This window comes from Neovison vison, chromosome 3 (assembly GCF_020171115.1).
Source record: "Neovison vison isolate M4711 chromosome 3, ASM_NN_V1, whole genome shotgun sequence".
Lineage (NCBI taxonomy): Eukaryota > Metazoa > Chordata > Mammalia > Carnivora > Mustelidae > Neogale > Neogale vison.
The window spans coordinates 180,325,223-180,347,615 of record NC_058093.1 but is presented as its reverse complement, the minus strand read 5'-3'; the positions used below and the strand labels follow the sequence as shown (position 1 = coordinate 180,347,615).

Below are 22,393 nucleotides of genomic sequence, written 5' to 3'. Positions count from 1 at the left end.
CATGAGCTGAAACAGCATTCTCCTGCCCTTGGACTGGGACCTGCACCATTAGCCTTCTGGTTCTCAGGACTGCACCACCAGTTCTTCTGAGTGTCTACCTTATAGTGTCAGATCATGGGATGCCTCCATAATCATGTAAGCCATAAACATATTAAATAAATTTAAATATATAAATAAAACAATTGTTACACAGGCCCCAAAAGCTAGCATATTAGCCAAAGCTCTCCAGAGAAACAGAAACCATAGGACACATATATATAGGGTCACTAGTCAGGTTGGGACGATTAGCTGGGGGCAAACTGATATTGGCCTTGACTGCTAGGTACCCAGCCTTCCTCACATCATAGTACATACAGAGATCTCACTGGGGTAGAGTGGGACAAGCCCAGTCTCTGTCCTTCTGGAAGGAAAGTTACACCTGGAACTAATCTGGGGCACACAGGCTGGCAAGTTCTGCTCTGCCTTAGGAACCAACAAGAAACTATCTTTCTTCCTATCCCAAGGGGACTTGCTTCCATCCTGATCACTTCTGGCCTTGGATGCTCAGTTCTATGGAAGTTCAGTTTTACTGGGAACAGAGACTGTGAAGGAGCTAATTCTAGGTGGGCATGTACTTTCCCAAAAATGAAGATATCAGGTTGAAATAAACTGATCATCCAATGGCACACATTTTATTCCGATATGGAGAAACCAACAGGTGGGTAGGATAAGACAGGGATGTGGCATAGTTGAGGTAAGAATGTCAGGTGTTAAGAGTATGAGAGGGTCCTATGTGTCAAACAGAAAAGTTTTATTTGCTATTATGGCCAGTAACAAGCCATTCTGGACACCTGAGCAGAGACTGATGCAAGGAATACTACTCCATCCACAACTTCACAGTATGAACCAGAGCAAAAGAGAGACCAGACACTGCCAATGAGCACACTGGCCTCAAAATCAGGAGAAAGGCTTAAATCCACCAAGTATTTTGGAGGAAGATCGGGCAATATCAAAGATGATATGCTAAAAAAAAAGAAAAAGAAAAAGAAAAAAAGCCTGTAACAAGCTTGTTTCACTAAGAGGTTTAGAAATCTTTTGAATATTCTTTTAAAAAAATAGATAAAACAACAGAATTGAAAAGCAAACAAAAGCTATCAATTTAAATTTAGCTTGTCAGAATTGGACTTATCCCCATGGTATTTCCTTTACCAGTTATTAAAATAACAGAGAAAAATATCCTTTTTGTCACAAAACTATCCTGTAATTCCAATTTTCTTAGCAAAACCTAGAAAGAGATTAGCATTGGGGGATTTATATGGAAACCCTTATCAAGTTGGACAGCAGGTCTTAAAAGCTAAAGTGAATATGGACCTTGCTTAAGAAGTCAAAAAAGCAGCAGTTAACCAACATTAATTGACATTATAACACTAGATACCAGCCTTCTTAAGCCATCTGCAAACACGGGCTTTTATCCGACTCGCTTTAAATGAAATTTTTAAATGCTTGACAAAGCACAGACAGATCTGGCCTCACTAGGCAAACAACTTCGCTTAAAAACAGAACTGTTTAACTTCGGGGATTTCTAAAAAGGTTTTTGCAGGGGGCAGGGGGTTGGCTGCTGCTGTTGTTAATATCCCTAACACTGGGACTGAGAAGATGTAGCTGTGCTTTATAAACCACAAAGCATGGGATTCAGGTAAATCCTCGTCCCAGCAAGCCCCATCTTCCTGCCTGTGACCAGTGAGCACACACCATATGCCAGCCCATTACTACGGCTCAGGCTATTAGGAGCAAATGGGGTCAGACTGTAATTACACTTAAATAGGGCTCCAAGTCCTACCGCCGGCAAGACATGCACTTCCACATGGTCCCAAGGAATTTCCTTTAACGCACCCATAATCTCAGTTAAAATAAAAGTATTATTGGCTTACATCTCTGGATCTTCCAAAGTATACAAGGAGACCAAGGCAGGTTGTGGATTGTAGAGAGAAGTGCGATTAATGAGCAATTACTATTTAAAGACCAAATCCCTGTCAAAACAGCTTGACAAAAAAATGGTGGTTTTTCACACACACAGCTTGCAATAGCGCTGCCAACAAAAACAGTGGGTGGTAATTCTGCTAGCTCAAATGCTGCTGTCATGGGGGTAGGGGAGAGAGCACCATTCTGCCCCCTCCTATGGACACCCCCTTCCAGCAGCAGCTCACGTGACCATATCCCAGTCCTGTTCAGCAGAGCTCCCTGGTTCTTAACAAGGCCATCTGGGCAGGTAATCCCAGAGGCAAACTTAACAGCAGCTAGTAGACCTTCAAAGCATGTCACATGTAAGTGAAATTGCTCCTCAAATGCAAGCGGTCTCACCCTGAGCAAACTTAGACCACTTAGGTTGTAATCAGGAAATACCAACTGAGGACTTCTAAAATTATCCTGGAGTGAAACATGGGCAAATTGCTTTAAAGTTTTTACCGAACAGAAAATTCCAGGACACCTCGTCAATGTTGGAAGTTAATTCCAATGGGGAGGAGGGGGTTCTTTAATGGCACCCTCCCCAATCACAGGAATAGAAGGTTAGGGGGTCTCTAAGATAAGAACTCTGCCTCTTGTTTGGAAGGCCATTCATCTTAATGGTGACAGCAAGGATTGGGGGTGCCATAAAATATTAAATCCATCACCAACACTAACGATGTTGGGAAGCTATGCTTGGCTTTTGCCTCCTGTATTAATTAGGATTCGATTAGTCAAAAGCAGCAGGAAAACCAGGTGGTAGCGGGTTAAACAAGACCCCAGAGTATTTCTTTCCCAAACAGATGAAGTCTGTCTAAGTAGCCTGGGGCTGCTATGGCAGCTGTGCTCCATGATGTCCCCATAGACCCTGTATCTTCCCTGCCTGTGGTTTCATAGTCTGAAGGGGTAACCTTTATCCTCACGGTCAAGATGGGGCTCTCCAGCACATTCATATTCCATGAGGAAGGATGAGGGAGGGGAGATAAGGGTACATCCCTCCTCTATGTGATGAGCACTGGATGTTATATAATATTGATAAATTATCGAACTCTACATCAGAAACTAATGATATACTATACGTAGGCTAACAGAATTTGAATAAAAAAATTAAAAAATGCGCTCGGGGTACTTGCATGGTACTTCCACATTCAGCCACCATGCGGAGCTGGGCTGTTCAACTCAGGGCTATTAACCACATGGGACTATTGCAATTGAGGGCTCATACCCATAGGATACCCTGAAGTCACAGAGGTCTCCATTATCTTCTCTTTGTCCCTTGAATAAGCATATACAGACCCTGATATATACATCTCCATTCAACAGAAATGTGGAGAAGGAGTCTCATCTTACTGTCAATGCTATATGAGGTGAAAAGGCAGAGGGAAGAGGAGTTCTAGATATCCCAAGCTGGAACTCCAAGCACATTGTTTTACAGAAAGATCACTGTATGTGGTGGTCAGGTTCTACTGATTTAAAATACCGTTCTGTGGGTCTATTTAAGGTTCTAAAGAATTTAGCGAGCTGATAAAATTTTATACATCTGAAAATATCTGAATTATGTCCTCACTTTTAAAGGCTATCAACACTAAATGCAGAATTCTAAACTGGCAGAATTATTTCAGAACCTCAAAAACATCATGTCACTATCTTCTGCATGCCACAGTTTCTGTTGAGAAATCAACTCACAATCTCACTGTTGCTTCTTTGAAGATCATAGGTCTTTCTTCCTCTGGCTGCTTCTAGTATTTTCTCTTTGTCTTTGATTTTCAGCAATGTGACCTTGATGTCCCTAGATATAGCATCCCTTGTGTTTATCTTGTTGAGGTTCAAAATTTTCCCAAATCTTTGCCAATTGTCTTTTACCAATTTTGGAGATTCTCCAGTATCATCTCTTCAGACATTGCTTCTGTTCCAATCCTCTCTCTGTTTTTTTCTGGGCCTCTGCTGCCATTTAAGTTGTATGTATCCACCATGTACATATGTCTCTTAGGATTTTTTCTTTTGTCTCTCTTTTCTTCAACTTGGATATTTTATTCTGGCTTTTTACTCTTTTCCCTTCTTATGTTTAATCACCTATTCAGTTTTTAATCTTAGCCTATTGTACTTTTCAACTTTGGTATTTCATGTTAACTAATGTCAAAATTCTCAAGCTTGTCTTTTCATTCTTCTAACATATTAAATCATAGTTATTTTAAAGCACAACCATCTCAACTCCTATTTTGAGATGCCTGTAGATCTGTTTCTACTGTCTGTATTTTCTCTTGGTTTTTGGTCATAGATTTGCCATCTCTTCATAAGCGTGGTTATTTCTGATGGGCTTCTGACAGGCAGATAGATTTGAGGTGGTAACAATTCTAGACCACCTTAGTCTAATCAGAAATTGAGATGATTTGAACTGATCTACTTCCTACTCACCTAAATACCTACGGTATAGCCTTTGAGATCCCAAAGTTTGGGGTATTTATCTTCTTCTTAGCAGGCCCTAAGTTTCGATCTAGTTGCCCTAGCCCTAGCTCTGTGAGTCTCTTGAAAGCTCTGCTCCTTAATATCTCTGGTCAGCTACCAAAGCACAGGCTGAGAGGCTGTGATGCTGTCTTGAGGACAAAAGCGGTGCCGAATGCAGGACTCACAGATCAGGGCCTCCTGGATCATACAACTACTCTTTAGGAGAACTTTGATAACTCCAAAAAGATAGCTGCATATACTTAGTCCAGTTCTCTAATTGTTCCTAGCAAAAGAGTTGGCCTAAGACAACTTAGTTCTATTTCCACTGACTTAGGATCTGATAAACTTTTATCCCCGTTGTTACAACAATGATAGGATGTACTACTCATTATTGACATTTTATAACAGAGAAGATGAATGTTTAAAGAGTTTTGATAAATTACCCAGGATTATCAACTATCAAAGACTAAGTCTGGATTTGAGCCAGTTCAGTAGAACTTTAGAGCTGAGTCTTTTAACACTACTTACTGTACTATCTCTGATTTGATCCTTAATACAACCTAAGTGATAGAGAAACTTAGAAAATGGCATGTGGGGTTTCCAGGCATATTCTGACTTTAATACCTGACTTCAAAATCTCACCCTTCTGATAGTCTTTCTACTGGAGTTCAGAATCTAAATATACTGGGTTTTGTTTTTCCCTATAGCAAAATACATTTGAACTTCAAACAAACAACATTTTGAGATACAATAACATTTCAGTTGAAAAGAAGATCTTATCTATGATGCCAGTTATCCTCATAGTTTCTCTGGGAAAATGGGGGTGGGGTGTCCAATATAGTTCTCATTTTTTAGACAAACTGAAGACTATGAAGATAAAGACCCTGGCTATTGGTTCATTTATTCATTCAAAAAATATTTATTACATACTACATACCAGGCACTGTTCTAGATCTTTGGGATGTATCTGAACAGATGAAACAAAATAGAAAAATAAACATCACAAATAAACCAAATCTATAGATGCTATGTTCTGTGGGGGTGGGGAAATAGAGTTGTGTAAAAGGACTGGTGGGACAGGTCAGGAAATAAAGAACAGATTGCAGGATTTCACTTTTACTGAAGACTTTCTAAAATACAGTTGATAATTACTTCACCTCCCTCCCCCTCTATTAATCATAAAGACATGCCGCTTTACACACTAATTGAGGCGGGTTTTTTTCCACCTGCAAATTCAGTTTCCTGCCACCTTTAAATGCCTAGGACAAAAATCTTAGCACTCAAGATTCATTCTGAGTAGCTACTATGTCTTTATGACCTACAGGAAAACAAATACACTAATTATTCTTTTGCAACAGCATCTAGTATCCTCCACACAGTGGCCTTTTGGAGCCCCCAAATCTGCAGAGAAATGTGGTCCAATTTTTCAAACCTGATTTTACTTATTTTTCACAAAACCTTTTAAAGAAGCTCTACTGAGTAATTCTTGGAAAATATATAGTCTGGTTTAGGCTTTAAAAAGGATTTCCCCAGTCAATCTAAATAACATAAATCCAAGTGTGATACTTTCCTTCTAATTGCAGAAAAATCTAAGTCAGAAGCCTGATTTCATGGTAATCATTGCCATTTGTTTGATGAATTTTACAGTTATTTCAGAATACTCAGAAGCCTCTCAGATAAGAACACACTAAGCCCAGAATAAGAGCTACTGAATAATGTATTCCTGCTTTTATGTAAACAAAAGTATTATTAATTTTGATAGCTTCTATGGATATTCTTAATCTACAATTTAAAAGTACATAGGCTTCTATATAAACCAGTTTATAAAGCAAGATGCATATAATAATTTATACCACATATAAATTTCCCCTTTTTATTTTATGTCCAAAATATTTAAGGGAAAATTCACTGATATTAGCCAGCTGCACACCTAATCCTATATCTATCTATCATATTAATCCTATGTCTATCTCTAACATGAGGCAGTTCTTTTGGTCTGGTTAGTTAAAATACTGGGTTTTAACCAGCCTTTCTCTTTTTATTTTATGAACATAATATTATTCAAAATGCTTCACATAATTGTCTCTATTTCTACCACTCCATTACTCACAGTACTCACACATTAAACACTTAGGAACAAACTGACAAGTCACTGACATTAGTTAAGACAGAAGAATTTCTTAAACTGTTGTCAAAGATTCTATTTAAAAATGCAGTGGAGGGCTGACTAGGTGGCTCAGCAGGTTAAGCGTTGGACTCTCGGTTTCAGTTCAGGTCATGATCTCAGGGTTGTGGGATCGAGCCCTGGATGGGTTCTGGGCTCAGTGAGGAGTCAGCTTGAGATTTTCTTCTCTCTCCCTCTGCCCCTCTACCACTCATGCACACACACACTCTCTCTCTCAATATCTCTCTCTCTCAAATAAATAAATAATAAATCTTTTAAAAAATGCAATAGAGGTAAGTATAAGAAGATTAATTTTCAGGTGCCTGGGTGGCTCAGTTTGTTAAATGACTGCCTTCGGCTCAGGTCATGATCCTGGAGTCCTACGATCTAATCCCACATCGGGCTCCCCACTCAGTAGGGAATCTGCTTCTCCCTCTGACCTTCCCCTCCTCTCTCTCTCTCTCTCAAATAAATAAATAAAACTTTAAAAAAGTTTATTTAAAAAGAACATTTACTTTCATTTACATAGCACAAAGCACAGCACCCAACAATTTTTTACATGCATTATTTCATGACATCCTCACAATAGTGCATTATGTCTGATAAGACAGGTATTACAATTCCCATTGTTGTAGGTGTTAAAAATTAGGCAAGGAAAAGTTAAGTGACAATTAGGAGTCACACAGGTGGTAAAACTGAATTGGATATTTGGACCCTTTTCCCTTTTACTCTGAACAACTTGAGAATTAAGTTCCAGACTGTGATCATTCCAACCTAGATTTGAATGTTTCCATTAAGTGACATTTTTGCCTCTCTTTTCTCTTCACTCAAATGGGAATATGATCACTGGTTTAACCGTATTGTTATCAGAATTATATCAGAAAAAGTACCTACCGCACTGTGACTGGAACCTGGGTAATAAGCAAATAAAATAGCAAATACATAAATCTGTGCAACTTAACTTCTAATTTCCAGGTTCAATTCCTCCTTTCAGCAGAAATCATTAACAATTTTACAAATTTAGGTTTTCCATATGTAATCCACCTCTGGCTGTCTCACACTCTAATCTTACAAAATTCAGGTATGCCTCAAGAGTCTTGTTCAGTGCCTGAACTCTGATCTGCTACACAGAACTCTGATCTGCTACACAGAATCCCAGAGTCTCTTTCAAACCAAAGCAGTTCTTTGTTTTAATAGCTTTTTAATTCAAGTATAATTAACATACAATGTTATATTAGTTTCAGGTGTGCAATATCATGATTCAACAATTCTATACATTACTCAGTGCTCATCATGGTAAGTGTACTTTCAGTCTCCATCCTCTATTTTACCCATCCCCCTGAGCCCTCCTCTCGGGAAACCATCTGTTTGTTCTCTGTATTTCAGTCTGTTTTCCAAAGTAGTTCTTTAAAAATATCAAACTCAGTTTCTCAAATATACACCTTTTTAATCCGCATAATTTCCTAATATAATATTTTATAAAAGATTTTATTTATTTATTTGACAGAGAGTGAGAGAGCACAAGCACGGGGAGTGGGAGAGGGAAAAGCAGACTCCCCATTGAGCAGGGAGCCCAATGCCAAGCGGGGATCAATCCCAGGACCCTGGGATCATGACCTGAGCCAAAGGCAGATGCTTAACCGACTACACCACCCAGGTGCCCCCCGCCCCTCAGTATATTATCTTAAATGGAAATGATGAGCAGACAGCTGGATGAATGGATGTGAAAGAGGACATTGACTACATCCATTAGGACCTCAGTCTGTACTTTCTAACTGATTAAGTTCTTTCTAGATCATCTCTTAACTCAGGCAAAAGATCCTATAGACAAACATCCCCTGATGGGAACCCAAACTACCCCCTCATGCAATAAGGACTGCCCTGAGCCAACAGACCCCCATGTAACTGACCCCAAGACAATGACTGATCTGACCTTCACTGTCCACTTGCATATACCCACCCACCTTTGTCCCACATTTTCCTTATGTAAACCTGGAAAGTATTTTCAGCCCTTTGGAGATAGTTTTTGAGGCATCTTTCAGGTGTTGGCCTCACTGAAATAAATTCCTTTCTTGTTCCACCACTACTGGTTTCTCTGCCTTTGGATTTTGCCAGAATCAAGTAGCTGAACCTGGTGTTTGGAACCCGAGCCAGGTGCCCTTGTGCCTCAGCTACAAAGGAATGATGAGTGGAAAGACACATCACTGGATAGGAAAAATCCAGGCACTCAGCTATTTCACATGATCAGTGGAAAATCCCAGGACCCTATGCACCACATAAGAAAAGGAATTAAAAGCCCATTTTTGCGTCCATTTATCCACAATACTGTGGATTTATTTTTTTTTTAAGATTTTATTTATTTATTTGACAGAGAGAGATCACAAGTAGGCAGAGAGGCAGGCAGAGAGAGAGGAGGAAGCAGGCTCCCCGCTGAGCAGAGAGCCCGATGCGGGACTCGATCCCAGAACCCCGAGATCATGACCTGAGCCGAAGGCAGCGGCTTAACCCACTGAGCCACTTGCTAGAAATGGCCAACATATTTTTCACTCACTGCAACTTAAATTCTGGAACTTAAAAGGATATCATGCCTTAAAAATGGGATGATGAAAACTGTCTGTAGGATTCGCACTGTGCTGTCACATATCACCTTTTTCCAGAAACTTCCAACTTGGTCACCTTTAGTTTTAGCTATTTGAAGGTATCTCTCCATGGCTTCCCACACACCCCTATCTTGCCTTCCTTCAAACTCTAGCAAAGGACAGTGAGGAATAATGTGTTAATGACCTAAGTAATCAGGCTCTGAAAGATGTCATGATTTTTTCTAGAACCCTGAGGAGTAGAAGGTGGCAAATCAGAATAACAATAGCTCTTGACAAATGGGTGCACAGCCATTCCAGTAAACAGAACTTCCCTGCAGGAAAACTACCCCCCAACACGCCCCCCACCCCATCTGTAATTTGACTGTTGCCTTTGAGAACTGATGAAAGTAATTACAGAACCGAAAGGCTGATTTCTCCTGCATCTGTTCAGGCAAAGCCAGGGATACGGCTTCATTTATACTAAAGGAATTCATGGTTTCTTCAAAATAGAGCCCTGAAAGATGAAACCAATCTCATCAGAGGCACAGGCACCTTATTGAGATGAAAACCCCTTAAGATTTCATTTCCCGGCCTTAAAGGTCAAGCCACTTATTAAGAGTTATAACAGTTTTGTCAAAAATGACCACCTTCAGCACTTCACAGAAGCCACAGGGGAAATGCAGGGCCACTCCTCTGTGTTTTCATTAACTGAAAATATTAGTGACTGATAAAAATCATGTTTTATTAAGAAGCACCAAGGAAATTGCACATGACCAAATTAATTTCTTGCTATTGATGTTTTAAAGTGCTCTGGTCTGGGAGACTTAGCTCTGCGGCCATGACGAGCATTTGCTTTGGAGTAAGGCAGGTATGCCAGCAGGTAGAAAAGGCTCTCCCCATCTTCAGTAAAGTTGATGCCATCCCGGGGCTGCCTAGATCCTCACTGCCATGTGAGTGCAGCCAAAATGGAGAGGTATGCACTCTCAGGGATTATGCCCACTGAGCACCTACTGTGTGCAAAAAAGTTCACTGAACACCAGCTCCATGGCCACTGCTATGCGAAGAACTTTTCACTAAATCTCTCATCTTGTATTCAAAACAACACAATGCATTCTATGTATTATGATTATTCCTATTTACTGTTGAAGGACAGGAGGCTAGCTAAGAGAGGTTCACATCTCACTCCAGTTTACGAAGCCAGGTACTTAAACACCAGTCTATGCGCTTGCCTCAACCCCACACCGCTTCCTCTGCAATCCCAGTAAGAAGGGGGGTGGCCACAGACAGGATACTGCATGCTTGGAGCTGAGGGTGGGGTGGAGGAAACCAGTGAAAGCCCTCAAAGTCTGGAGAGTGGTCCTGAATTTCTAGAACCTTCTCTGGTGATAGAAATGTCCAAAACTGTCCAATACTGGATCCACCAGCCACATGCGGCCAGGGAACACTTGAAATGTTCCTGATATCCCTGAGGAAGTAAATTTTTAATTTTATTTAATTTTTATTCATTTAAATTTGAATAGTCAAAGATAATAGCTAACATATTGGCCAGTGCAGCCTTAGAATTTAGGAGACACCGAAGACTTTCTTCCTAAGTGTCAATACAGGACAGGAAATATGAAGCAGTAAATTCTCGGTGACATTCAGATGGACCCTCTTCCTTCAAAAATTTGAGGAAGAAGGCATTATGTACAATTGTAGAAAATCAAAGTAGAACTGACCACGGCAGCACAGGTGGTGGAAGCAAGACAAACATTCTAAGTAAAGGAAGCCTTATAAGCAAAAGTGTGCATGCCCCACTGCATCATAAGGTTAAAGAGTATGGGAGCAAAAGGAAAATGGTCTACCCATCAAGAGAAGAGCATCATCAATTATGAGGAATGAAAAATAGAATTATGTGTCCAAGGAAAAAGATGATTCTAAATAAGAGGTAAAATATATTAGGAAAGCATGTTTGAGAACTGCAAATACTTGATAGGCAAGGTCACTGGGGAAGCCACAGCACCCACAACTGACCACACAGGGCAACACTGGGGCACGCCAATGGGCAGCCAATAGCCATTACCTAGGGTTGGGGAAGCAAAGGGCCTATGAGGCACCAGATATCTACCTTTCAGTGTGTCTCATTACCACCCCACTGGGAAAGACAAGTCCCCATCAAGGTCAGAGTCTACAGTGGCCTAAAGAGTACCCTGGATGGAGTCTGGGCAGAGAATCTATCTAGGACAGGTTGGAAGACAAGGGGCTGGTATGGGACCCCAGTGTCAATCACACATAAAGCTCCCCGGGAGCACCAGCACCAGGTTGCAACTACTTAGCAACAAATCCACAGATAGTGTAACACTTCAGAAGCCAGTTGCCTCCTAGGGGCAGATCCTGGATGGCTCACTTGGTTAAGGGTCTGCCTTTGGCTTGGGTCGTGATCCCAGAATCCTGGGATCAAGCCCTATATTGGGCTCCCTGCTCAGTGGGAAGCCTGCTTCTCCCTCTCTCTCTGCCCCTCCCTTGCTTGTGCACTTTCTCTCTCCTTCTCTAATGAGTAAATAGGGGGAAAAAAAAAAAAAAGCCAGCTGCATCCTGGTTGAATATGTTGTCTGGCGTCTTACCTAATCTGTGGGATCAAATTAAACCTTCCACCATAAGACAGAACAAAAGCAAACAGCTGACCTCAAGGCCACAGTCAGGTTTCATGTTGCTCACAAAGTGCTGAATGCCCAATGCTCTTTATTTTATTTTATTTGAATTACTCGGCAGCACAGAGATATCAGGAAATTTCAGGGACAAAGGCCAGATTTGGGACTTTTAAGAAAACTCAGAAGATCTGGAAAAACTGAGCACATATACCGACCTGGAGCTGAGCAGTAGTGTCCCCTCCTGACCTGCTTCACTTGCTAATGTCACTTGTCCCTTGCCTGAGAAGTCATCAGGGCTTTGGCTCCTGCCATGGAACGTTAGGTGTCTGTGCTATAAAGTGGCACGGAAGCTAAGATAGGAGCTCGAGCTGAAACAAAAATAAATACCCAGAGGAAGACAGGTAATCTTTGTCCTAATGAGTGTGCAACCACCGGTCTTCAGAGAATTAAGGTTTTTCCCCCCAGTATGCCAGTGGGGTAATCACAGACTATTTTTAACTGAACTTGCGCAATGTCACAATACCTCCTTAGAACCCTAGTACCAGGATGGCTTTTTTTTAAGCAGTAGTAGAATTCCATCCCATTTTCTCCCCTTTTCCAATGAACATATACAACAAATCTGTAGTCTGTTTCACTTAAGGAAAAAAATACAACTCTAATAAATTTCAAATATCAACTCTACCAGAATCCAGGTCTGTGTGCCCTTGCCCCCCTCCCCAATTTTACCTGTTCATAGAATTACATGATATTCTTGATTTAGTAGAACACAACGAGAAACTTAACTATAAAATTAAACTCTTAAATATACATAAAATCACAATTATGTAAACATAGTCCAGATTTAATAGATAACCCAAAACTTAATTTAAAGCTGAAATATTACAGGGAGTGGGTAAGTACAGTGCATTTCTACAGCAACTTCATTTATTTTTTAACAGAAACAATGTACTGCCTTGTTTCCTCTTTTCCTATCAGCACCTCTCCAAACCCTGTCCCCAAACCATGCTACCCATGACCTATACAGATATGGGACACCTACTCAGTCCTTGTTCGTGGCACCTGATATTAACACCAATCATTTATCCTCTGAGCCCGTTAGCTGGACTGAGCTTCATTTGGCTTTGTGCATAGGTGTGAGGCATAAGGCTGGAGCCTTTCATAGGTATCAATATTTAGTGTGGATGCCATTTTTCTTCTGGGAGAGAGGGAGGTTTATGTCTAATGCCTTTATTGTAGTGCAAAGGTCCCCAAACACAACAGGAAGCTGGCTGCCTAAGGAACCCTGGAAAACCTTTTGAAACTAACCCACAAGCTTTATACCCAGAGATTCTAATTCAGTGGTTCAGATATGGGACCCAAGAGTACATCCTGTGAATATGTTCCCCAAGAGCTTCTGAAGATTAGGCAGATTAAAGAAACAATGTCCCCTACTGCTGCACTAAACCTCCTCTCTCAAGGATGTAGCAAAGTTAAACCTATGGGGGAGGCCAGAAAAGGCACTGGGAAAAGGGAGCATGAATCTAGACAAAGGAGAACCAAGGGTCTACTTGGGGAGAAAAGAAGCCAACAAATCAAATCTTCAAAGAGACCCTTCCTCTTATGGATAGCTCTTTATCTCAGGTGCAAATAGGTCTATTAGTGATGGAAGGTTACTGGTGGGAGTACACGGACCTAGAAATCCTTCCCAGGGTCTGACTTTTCATTGAACTGTACTATTCACTTCAAGTAAGAGACAATAAAAAACAACTGAAAAATACATACAGGGGTTCCCCCCAAATGGCCTTTGGTAGAAGGTTCTAGAGCATTTACAAGGTTCTTTTCATTCTTTAAGCTTATGAAAGAAAGAAAGGAAAAAAGTGCTCTATCACCCAAAATGGACTTTACAGACAGAATGTTGAGTTGGAGAACCTTTAAAGGTACCACTGGGCACCAGTGACAAACTTAGTCACTAAAAACTGGCAGACTACACCTCCAAATTCAAATATTGTAACATACTGAAATAAAATGAAATAATAAAATCCTGATGTAGCTGGACTTTTTGCAACATAGGATTTTCCAAAATCGGTCCAAATTCTCCAGTGTTCTTTGTAGCAATTCTTATAAGAGTTCTGACCAACGAAAATGTAAGTGGAAGTATTGTGCGGCCACTCCCAGAAATCAACTTATACACTATCTCATACTGACCCTTCCCCCTCTCCTTGCATCTCTTCTTCATCCCCTATACTTCATGCTAGCTAAAATTAGTATGTGATGTGATGGCTGGAGCTTAAGCAATCATCTTGAGCCCTGACTTGCCACATCAGGCTCCTAAAGGGAACAAGAAAGAAGGAGGCTGCCATACCAGTCACAGTTTACTTACTTCTGCATTCCTTTCACTTAAAAAATATAATAAAATTTTACTTGTTTACAACATGCTTATTTTGTGTTTTCCATGACCTTGTGTTGGATCTAATCCTAACTAAAATGTAATGCGTTACACCAATAATTTCCATCGAGATGTTAAAAAACAGTTGGATTTTCTTGCTCTTTAGAAGGAAAACTTAAGTATTTGGTCTTTGCCTCTGCCATTATCCAAGATGGCCACACACAGCAACTCTATCAGCAAAATTCATAGATTTTTCATCAGATCACAAGTGTTATTAAGTATGCTGGAGAGAAGCAAGAACAAGGAGTTTTCTCCATTCCTTTTCTTGTCCCCACATATTTCCTCTTTAACTCAACATTGATGGTATCAAGTTTTTAGAGTCATATTACTTCTCACCATGACCATCCTTCCCCTCACCCTTAAATCCCCCAAGATACCGATAAGACTTGAGGTTCACAGAATACATGTAGAATTGATAAATGAAGACGTATGGTGGGGATGAAAAGAAAGGCTATCCCAGGAAGTCAGAAAACCTGCATGTTTATCCCAGCACTACTGCAGATGATTTTGAAAAGCCTAAGACATTCATTTACCTTCCAGTCTTCCTAACTCTGGACTAAAGGCACTGGAAGAGATCTTTAGGTGCTCTGTAAATTCTAGGGCTCTGTGGACCTAAAATAATACCTCTTAAAGTTTCTTTATGGACTCCAAATTAATACTTGCTATACCAACCAAGCTGATTTCAATTCAGAACATAGCTATTTAAGAATAAGTGACTATTTTTATACCCTTATAACCTAAGAATGCGTTCCCATTGCTATTTCTACTAAATTGATACTTTGTGAAAAAACAGAATGTTGGGGGAAGTTGAGGGCCATGAAGACTTTGAAAAGAATTTACTATACATTGAGTGTCGGGGAACACATTTCAAAATCTCACACTAATAAACAGACAGCAAAAGCGTGATGAAGAACCATTAGTCCCTTTTAGAGTGTGCAAATCCTGTACGATAGAAGTTGTTAAATACAATGTAATCCACTCTGGAGTACAGTTAAATGGATATGATGGATGGCAGGCTGTCTTGATCTTTTCCATTTGTTCAATTATGATAGATGAGTGATGTTCACAGCTGAATCTCCACACAGCGCCTGTGTTTGAACTCCCTGTCTTCATCAAGAGCTTCCAATCAATGACTGCTCTGAATCTGTCTCCATCAGACCAATGTGACACTCCACAATTATGATAAAGGGGGAAGGTCAGAACCCTCACAGAAAAAGTCTCACGGTATTTTTGTGTGATGCGAAGTGCAATCAAGATGTCAGTGGAGTGAAACGGTCTCAAGAGATCTGCAGGATTTTGGACTTCTAAAATAGGCTTTCCAAGCAACCCTAGCCCCGCCCCCAACCGGAGGGGTGGGCGGTGAGGATGTTTCTAGCTCCACAATCATTTGCCTTAACAGAAAGAATTTACTATGAGATACTGCTAGAGAAATTTTGCACTTTAAATTCACTGAGTAATACAACAATAGCAGATAAATAAATAACTTTTAATTACCTGACTAAATTTGAATGAAGAGTGATATAGAACTGCTAAACTATATAAACTATATAAACTGCTAAACATAATCATGTGGACTTCCAGTAACAATACAGGTGTTTACTTAGTTTATAAGTATGAAGCACATTCATGTCTCTAATTTATCTGGTTTAAGGGAAGACACATACTTCTCTGCCATAAAAACAAGAATTTACAATGTGGGGAGGTAAGGTAGGAACTAACATAGAAATGACTGGCAGTTTTAAAGACTCAAACAGCTAAAGAAAATAATTTATGTAGCAAATTTCTAAATAAATAGGTTCTAAATGCTCAAAAGAGGAAAAGTGAACATGACATGGTTAATTTCTATCATCAGTCATCCCGTGGTGACATATTCTCAATAACCTGGAAATAAAGATTCTTTAAAGTTACGTGTTTCAGCATAATATTGAGTGCACTTTCTCAGTCCTTACAAAACAGAACTTATTACATAAGAGCCAAGTATTTATGTTAATGGGGCCCTCACATCCACACAACTATAACCTAATGTTATAGTGAGTTTCCAGGCATAATAAAGATTAGGGTCAAAGCAGAAAATTTTTTTCACAAATTGAAAGGTACTGACACATGAAAGGTACTTCATATAAGCATTACAGCAGGTTTAGAATATTTATTTTTTTTAAAGATTTTATTTATTTTGAGAGAGAGAGAGAGAGAGAATGCACACATGAGTGGGAGGAGGGGCAGAGGCAAAGGGAGAGAATCTCAAGCAGACTCCACGTTAAGGGTGGGAGCCTGACACTGGGCTCAATCTCAGGACGCTGAGATCATCACCTGAGCTGAAATCAAGAGCCAGGCACTTAACCGACTAAGCTTCCTGCCGGCACCTCCGCCCCCGTACCCAAGAATCTATTTTTCACTAAGTACATAAGAGATAACTTCAAGGTCCAAAGCTTGATGTTAATTCATTATTTTATCACTAAGATAAAAAAGAGACTGGGATTTAAAATTAGGTTAGCTTTACATGATTCTATATGATTTACGTGATTCTAAAGCTTTTAAATACCTATAAAGTTAGAGGTATCTAAAACAAACAAACAAACAAACAAAAAAAAACCCCACATAAACCAAAGAAGCTAATTAGGATAATAATTTAAATAATAAAATCAAATGTGTGCTTTGGGACACAAAAAGAAAAAAAAAAAACACTTAGAATAAACAGTTTTAGAACAAACAGCAAGGAAAGTAAAACTGAGAGGCCCAAGATCATTTTTAATTGCTTTACTTCAATGCATGGTACTTCTTCCTTCCAGCAGGAACTCCACCTTGACCATATTCTTTTGAGTGTTTTTACTGTTTGCTTTTCTTTCAGCCTTACTACAAAACAGATACTCTTTTTAAGTGCAATAGAAATTTTGCGTATAGCACAAAATTAGAGAATAAGGGGGAAATGGGGAAACAGATAATACTGCACCCATGGCCCAGACTCAAGCCTGATTCTGTAATTCATCTTGTGATGATCATCTACTTCTTAGAACCAGGTACAACGCAAGCATCTTGCGAAGTCCTCTGGGAATAAAGTTAATCCATATGTAAGTTTCTCCATTTCTCTGAGGTACAACAAAGGTTAAGACATTTCATTCAAGAATACCCCACGCAGAAAGCTGAAGGAACACTGATTTTCAAAAGCAACTAATAGCTAGTTTCTTCATGATCCTTTGGTTATTTACCTACAAATATACATTTAAATTGAGGTGGGATTCAGAAGCAGTCCAGGGCAGAAATAAATGTTCCTGTTTCCATCAACTAAAAGAGAGATATGCTATTTTAGATGTTAAATAGTCATTTAAAAAACAACAACAACAACAACAACAGGATAACTTGACCCACTGAAATACTGTTATATGATTTAGAAGTAGTATTTTTAAATATCAAAATATGTGAATATGAAGGATCATCTCATATTATGTTACAGAAGAAGTGAAACTGGAAGAACTTAGAGAAGTCTTAAAACAAAAGACCTGTGACTGGAGACAAGATTAGGGTTCTAAACCCTAATTTGTTACTCACACTTCCTGATTCTGTGACATGGACCAAATTACCCTAAACTCTGATGCCCTTGATTGTAGTGCCCAGAATGTAGAAATGATTATAACAGCTACAGTACTACTGCAGGGAGTACATTTGTAAAAGACAGCATTTGTAAAACACTTGGCACACAGTAGATGATCTTAAGTAATAGATATGTTTCAACCACTTAGCGTAATTCTTTGGGGTTAAATTTCTCACATTTGGGTTTGCTGCAAAACTGCAAATGTTTAACAGCATGCAGGAAAACCTATTTATCCATTCTCAAGTTATTCTAGAAATAAAAGCCAAACACATACTCACTTTCCCACATCCAAATTGGGGAGAAATGGTAATTTGGCTGTTTATTTGGACTTCTATGTCTGCAAAACAGCTTTCCAACATAAATTCAAATTTGACATGCTATTGGATTGCTACAAAAAAACCAGCTACTTGGCGTCTCTCAAAAGACTATACTAAATACAGCTGTGAAACTTGACAAAAAAAGTAAGAATACCCAACTAAGCAAAATTTATCTGAGTATACACGTAAATTCATTAAGGATTAATACTAAAGACAGCATATTTTCCTTACAAGCCAAAAAAAGTTTAGGAAAAAAAATAAAAGCAATCTTTTGAGGTTAAAAGTATCCAGTGAAAAAATAAATTGGAAGTATAATGTATAATCTCAGAATTCACACAAACGCAAAATGAATTGGGTTTTCTCATAAATATCTTTGGCATGTTATAAAATTAGAGGAGAAAGAAGCTGGTCTTAAAAGTTACTCAGCCCGTAGTCCCTTCCATTCTAGAACCCCTTCTATCATCTCTCTGACCAGTGTTCACCTAGTCTCTGCTTACATATTCTTAATAACAGGGAACTCAGCACTTTTCAAATCACTCATTTCATCTTTTGACAGCTCTCACTGATACTAAGCTCTCCATTAAGAATAAAACCATCAAGATATCATATAATTTCACCCATATGTGGAATTTAAGAAACAAAACTGACAAACATTGGGGAAGAGAAGGAAAAATAAAACAGAGAGGTGAACCACTTATGGTGACTCTTGACTCTCGGGAACAAATTGAGGGCTGATGGAGGGGAAGTGGTGGGGGGATGGGTAACTGGGTGATGGGCATTAAGGACACTTGATGGAAGGAGCAATGGGTGTTATATGCAACCGATGAATCACTAAATTCTACTCCTGAAACTAATAATAAACTATATGTTAACTAACTTGAATTTTAAATAAATAAGTGAATGAATGAATGAATAAAACCATCAAGAAACCCCCAACAACAACAAAACAAAATGAAACCAGAGTAAACCTTGATCCTACAAATAGTTTATAGCTAATGGGCTAACTGAAAAACCCAGGTCTTGTCATATGAGCTTTAATAAAAGCTAATGCCCTGTCTTCTTTAATCATATACTAATCCTTCTTAAACTTAAAGACATAGCTTTGCATTGCATAGATCTGTTATTTCAAGGTAACTATTACACCTCATTTACTTGCCAAAAATAAATAAATAAATAAATAAGAGCTGCATTAAAAGGTAGAAAATAGAAAACATGAATACAAAAGCGGTGTCAAGGGACACCTGGGCGGCTCGGTGGGTTAAAGCCTCTGCCTTCGGCTCGGGTCATGATCCCAGGGTCCTGGGATGGAGCCCCAAATTGGGTTCTCCGCTCAGCGGGGAGCCTGCTTCCCTTCCTCTCTGCCTCTCTGCCTATGTGTGATCTCTGTCTGTCAAATGAATAAATAAAATCTTTAAAAACAAAAAACAAAAGTGGTGTCAGATTTCGAAGGAGGTCATGGTTCCAATGCATCCACACTAGTGATGATGTAGCAGAAATCCAGTTTGTAGCATCACACTCTTCAGTAAGGGACAAGTGCAAATGACCCGACTTCCAGAGAATGGCTGTCCCCATGCTTAGTCAGAGATGGCAGGATTTGACACTCAACTGAGGAATGAAGAACATTTAGTGTGGTTAGTAGGCGAAGAAGGCCAGTGAAGCTATATAATTAACTTACTCATAAACCTCTGCCAAAAACCTTCTAGAGATCAGCACTGTGCAAGTCACATATTAGTAATCTTTAAATATCTGAAGATCTATGAGGGCTAAAAAGTTTAGAAAAAAAAAATGATACTCTCAACAGCCAACAGAATGAGAGAAAGTATTTTCAAATCGCCTATCTAATAAGAAGAGACTGATATCCAGAATATATAAAGAACTCTTACAATTCAGTAAGAAATAAATAACCTAAGTAAAAATGGGCAAAGGACCTGAAGATACAATTCTCAAAAGAAGATATACAAATGGCCGACAAGTACATGAAAAGGTACTCAACATAGTCAGTCATTAGGGAAATGCAACTCAAATGTTTGTTTAAATCAGTACTTCTCGCCCACCGGGATGGCAAAAATCAGAAAGATGGACATTAACAAGCACTGGAGAATATGTGGAGAAAATGGATTCCCATATTACAACTGGGAATGAGAGCAGTACAATTTCTTTAGAAAAGCCTGGCCACTTTTCTAAAACATAAACATGGAATCACCATACAACCAAGAAATTCTACTCCTAGATAAAGGAACTAAGAGAAATGAAGACATACATGCATACAAAATCTCATATACCAATATTCATAGTAATATTATTCATGAATAGCCAAAAAATGAGAATCCAGAAGTCTACTGACTGATGAATTAATACATAAAATGTGGTATAACCACACAATGGATTATTAAGCCATAAAAAAGGAATAAAATGCTAATATACACCACAATATGGATGAAACTAGAAAACATTATACTAGGTGAAAAAATCCAGTCACAAAAGACCCTGTCTTATTTGATTCCATTTATATAAAAGGCCCAGAATAAGCAAATCAGTAGAGACACCAAGTACATTAGTACTTGCCTAGAGCAGGGGTTGATGGGTGGAAATGGGGTTTCACTGCTAACGTGTATAGGATTTCTTTAAGGAGTGATGAAAATGCTCTAAAATTAGATTGTAGTGATGGCTTTACAAATTCGTTTACACAAAAACCATTGAATTGTATACTTTAAATCAGGAAATTATATGGTGTGTGAATGATACATCAGTAAAGGTTTTTTTTTTTTTAAATAAGGAAAATGACACTGTATCATTTCAAAAAGCAGAACTAAACATCGATGTTCAGAAGAATGAGAAAGTTAAACTTGGAGACAGAATGAAGTGTGACAGTCCATCATTTAGAGGTGGCTAATAATCAGAATGTGTTCTCTCACTGCTAAAGACAGCAAGTTCAGGGAGAAGCAGAATAAGCTTCCAAACTAGCTCCCATGGATGGAATGCCTACTACTGAGAAAAATCATCTGGATCTGTTAAAAATTTAGAGTGAAATGCAACTCTAAAACACTACCATGTATGTAATGAATAAGAACCTGAATATTTTAATTCAACATTTACTCTTCAATAACACTACTGACAACAATAGTTTAAAAATAAGAGCCATAGTCCCATCGCCCTATGATGGTTTGAAATTTGAAATTTTATTTCAAATACAAATTTGAAAGTTTATTTCAAATATACATATGTACCGGGAACAGCCAACAAACATTTCATATTCTTTCTTAATCTTCGCTAATCTGTCTTTGCATTAAACAATAAGGTGCTTTCAGTCTTACTGTTAATTCTGACCTCAGTGTACGTGCTCTGACCATGGGGAATTGTATAAATCCTGTGTATCCATATGGAGTTAAAAAAATTTTTAAAGTTCGCAGCCAGATTCTGAAAAGTCTTTACAGTCAAGATCAAATAAACATCCTTATAGAAAACCATATGGCAGGATAATGTAATGCACCAGAAGGTACAGGTGTGATGAGGACCAACCCAATCCATCTTCCTCTTACAATAAGTCACCACATGCAAAAGGCCAGACTTCCTGTAGGCTTGGTCTAATTTAAGGTGGGTGCTACTGGGTCAATGTTGTTTCCATTTTTTAAAGTTTTAAAACTGTAAGTACAAAAAGTAGTTAAAGCCACACTCTTCCAACAATAGAAACCATCATGATTGTCACTTTATCTGTAACTCCTAACATAATAGTTGATTAACAACAACAACCAACGAGACGTTATAAACATCACAGTAGTGTATACAATAATGATGGGATGAAAAAGTAGAAGAATTACTATTTTCCATTCAACGGATACATACTGAGTAACAGCTATGTACACTGCCCAATACCTGACCCTGGAGGGTCACATTTTTTGTAAACTCTAGGAGTTTATACCACAGATTTTTTAAAAGATGTCATTACTAAGGAACACAGAAGAAAAATTGCAATAAGTTTCATGAAAATAATAGAAAATCAATAAAAATCAATAAGAATATTTATGAACTATCAAAAATAAATAGGAACTAGGTGGGCAAATCAATAAGAATTCAGAAATCAGTCACTTTTAGAGGGTGGTGGGAGTAAAGCCCAGACACACAGGACAATTTCAGTACCTGGAAGTATATGTAAGGGAGCTTCTGCTGACATTTCCTGAGACAACCCAAAATATTTGTCCATTTTTATAAAATGCACTGATTCAATATAGCCTCAAAATAGTGTTCTAAAATGCCAGCATCT

General features: G+C 38.8%; 1 protein-coding gene across 9 annotated transcripts in view; it reads right to left on the bottom strand.

The window, feature by feature from the left end:
- The window catches only part of PTPRM (protein tyrosine phosphatase receptor type M), a 780,862-nt gene that overhangs the window by 610,210 nt on the left and 148,259 nt on the right, over positions 1 to 22,393 (bottom strand). The gene's annotated exons all lie outside the window — the stretch shown is intronic.